Here is a 3,724-nt window from a genome sequence, read left to right as displayed (position 1 = left end):
CAATACTATTACTAAATATGGTTAAAAAAATTAAGTAATTCATACAATCACATGAGGTAATGGTTATAAAAAATTATTTTTAAAATATAAAAATTTCATTTCTCTTCCCTTTAAATTGCCATTGTAACCAAACGGAGCCTTAATGCGAGCAAGGATTGGATGGTGAGATTTATCGTCATTGATTTTAAGGGTGCTTCAGTTCGAGGTTTCAGGCGAGGACAGGATGGGGTTACAAGGAGGGCGGTGGTGGTGGCTGGGTACAAGGTTGGAAGGGGAATTGGAGGTGAAGGTAGGGTCACGGGTTAAAGTGGAGTTCAGTGACAAATTTGAAAATTTATTCATTTTGGAGTACCAAAGATTCGAAACTAACAATCTTTTATATCAATCAAGAGAAATAACTGCTATATATTCTGGAAGAAGACATGGCAGGTTCAGCTTTGGTTCAATTCAAGAGATGCTGAAGGAGACCACCATTCAAACAGGCATTCGTTCCAAGTACCTACTCTGATTTGAATCAAAACAACCTTATAGCAGCCCTGGCGCTCACAGAAGACAAGACTTTATAGACTTATACAAGCTCCCAGTTTCATTTTCATGTTAACTCTGCAACACAGCATGCTCTCTTAATGAAGCTATAATCATTTACCAATCTCATTCACAATATTTCTCACCCATTTCAATTTTCTTTCTCTCCTGAAATCATAAAACATCAAAAGACTCGCATGCAGTCCTATTTCTGGAATGAGAATGAGATGGAATAGGATCCAGTGTTTGGATCTTTAACAGCTTTGAAGTTGTCAACGCTCATACTGAAGCGCCCTAGTACAGAGTTCCCCATTTCTTTTAGCTTCCCTGCTCATAAAATACAGACAAGTTAATCAATTTCCATTTACTAAAGCAGTCTATTTAGGTCAACAAGCGTACAGCAAAATGTATTCGGTACTCTGCAGACTAAAGAACATTTTCAACTAGTGCATGTTTGTGCTTCATATAAAAATGAAATGATATTGCATGTGTACCTAGAAAATTAGTCAATTTAAGACTTAATATAATAACATTTAGATATCATACATTAATAATAAAGTAATAAAAGATTTACTTTAGTCCACATATAGACAAAATCAGGGAACACAATGATATTTTCAGAATGAAGGTACAGAAAGATGAGATGTTTACTTTGGGGGAGTTATGTGTTAAACAGTAAAGAGGCCAGGGATTATAATGGACTAAAATAAACTGTCATATGTTAGCTGCCATTCCTGAAGCATGATCACCAGTCCCTATTACTTGAAGGGCTGAACGACAACATCCTGACAACCAGACATAAAAATGAGAGAATGATTGTTGATGAGTTTGGGCTACGGAAAGTCTCCATCTCCTCCAGCTCATCAACAGACCTTGAATGTTCGTCTGGTGTAATAGGTGGTTGTTCTCCACTAGAAGCATATTTAGCACTTATTTTTGTCTATAACATGACGAGACCTAATCTAATAACGGCTAAAGATTATCTATGTAAGACAGTGCATCCGAAACACCTTGTAGATAGACGAAGAAAAACAAAACTACTACTCACATAAGAATGTTCAAGGGATTGAATCCCAACTATTAGTACCTTGTAAAGTACTATACCTGATATGAAGAAAACCAAGACTAGAAAAGTAATTTTCCCCTTTTTTTTTCCCATTTCAACCAGCAGGTATGGAATTGGGGAAGCCACTACCACTTCTACACAGATTAATTTCAGTTTAGGCTCACATAAGTAAACCTCTGCGGTAACTAGCTAACCAAGGAACTTGGCCAACAATTTTGGTCCTGGAATACATTCAGTCATGCCAGACTACCTAAACCCGGAAACAAAACCATGAAAACCAAGACCAGTGATGTGCTCTAGCAGCCAAGGATAAAGGAAGTGCAGTACATTGTATTAGCCATAAAACAATTAAATTTTGTAATCAATTTTAATCTTAGTTTAAAGTAAGAGGAAAAAAACATCGCAAACGTTTAAAAGATTCTTTTTCAGACAAAATAGCCAAAAGAAACAATAAATGAACAATATTCAAACTAATGAGTTTTCATGACTTGGCTGTCCTTACCAAATGGGGAAAATTTTTGGAAAGCTAAAAAAGAATTCTACAAGGACTTATCTGATCCTTATCCAAGCCAAGTCTTCTGGATCAGGATCAGCAATACCCCAGAAAACCTTGCAAGCCCACATCTCTGCTGTCAATAAACCAAGCAAAGCTGATCCAACCATGAGTCAATCCTAGTTTCGTGCAGTCAATAAACCATACAAAGCTGAGCCAACCAAGAGTAAATCCTGGCTTCAGCTAAGTGGGCAGCTGGCTGAGCTCAAGCATGCTCATTCAGCTGCACAAGCTTGGGGGGCAGAAATAGGCCTCTTTTTCTCACAAAATGAGATAGATTTTGTTCCTAACTATAGCAATGTTGAAATTCTTCGGTGTTCAGCTATGAGACACTGTAGCACAAAAAAATCTTACAAAACCTTAAGCACTTAAACAAGAACAAAAAACTTGGCCTTATCCCAACTTAATAGGGTCGGCCACATGGATACATATAAAACAAAATTGAAAAGTCCAAACAGGAGTGGGGGGGGGGGGGGGAGAGATAAGAAAATGAGAGATGAAAAAAATATATATGAGAGTAAGGGGGAAGAGGCACAGCCCAGAAGTTAGGAAAGTCTCAACTAAATGAGGACGGCTACATGGATCCTTTCTCTCCAAAAGTATGGATGACATTACTCACCACTTTGTCTATGGTCATTTTAGACCTGCTCTAGCTCTTTTGGCTCCTTCAATCTAAATCCAATCACTCCTCATTACTGGGGCGTCCTCATGCCTCAGTTGGACATGACCATATCACCTCAAACGACTTTCATAGAGCTTGTCGTTGATCAGGCCACTCTCAAAACATATCTAATATGCTCATTCCATACTTTATCATTCCTAGTTTTACGGACATCCATCTTAACATCCTCATCTCAGCTACACATAGTTTCTCAATATGACTCTTCTTGACTGCCCAACATTCTGCCCATACATCATAGTTGCACACACAACAGTCCTATAGAATTTTCCCTTAAGCTTTAAAGGGATCGTCGATCACAAAGGAATCCAGATGCAACTCTCCACTTCATCCATCCCACTTTAATTCACTGTGAGATATCATCCTCTATGTCACCTTCTTTATTTATGGTAGGCTCCATGTATCTAAAACAATCACTTTGAGGAATATCTGTCCCCTCAAATCTCACCATATCATTATCCAACATAGAGCGGGTAAGGTTACACTTGACATACTCAACTTCGATCTACTAATCTTAAGACCTCTTGTTTACAATTTTGATCTCCAAAACTCCAACTTAGTGTTAATCCCTGCATTAGTCTCATCCACTAGGACGATGTCATCTACGAAGAGCATACACTAGGGGACCTCATCTAACATGCACTTAGTTAATTCATCCATGATATGTGCAAACAAATAGGGGCTTAGAATCGATCCTTGATGTAGTCCAATCGTGATTGGGAATTCCTTGCCTTGACCTCCCACAAATCTCACTGTAGCCACCACACCTTTATATATATCCTTAATTATATTCACATACGTACTCGACACTTTCCTCTTTTTTTGGATGAATAAATAATTCATTACCAAGAGAGAAGAATATACAAGGGGGGAGAAAAGGCTAAGCCAAAACAAAGCCAAC

At 38.1% G+C, this 3,724-nt stretch overlaps 1 pseudogene; it reads right to left on the bottom strand.

Moving 5' to 3' along the window:
- Positions 1-404: 404 nt before the first annotated feature.
- Positions 405-3,724, bottom strand: part of LOC122070760 — a 25,383-nt pseudogene continuing 22,063 nt past the window's right edge.

Source organism: Macadamia integrifolia, unplaced genomic scaffold, assembly GCF_013358625.1.
Source record: "Macadamia integrifolia cultivar HAES 741 unplaced genomic scaffold, SCU_Mint_v3 scaffold998, whole genome shotgun sequence".
NCBI lineage: Eukaryota > Viridiplantae > Streptophyta > Magnoliopsida > Proteales > Proteaceae > Macadamia > Macadamia integrifolia.
Note: the sequence above shows the minus strand (reverse complement) of the source record. Positions and strands in the feature narration are given on the sequence as shown.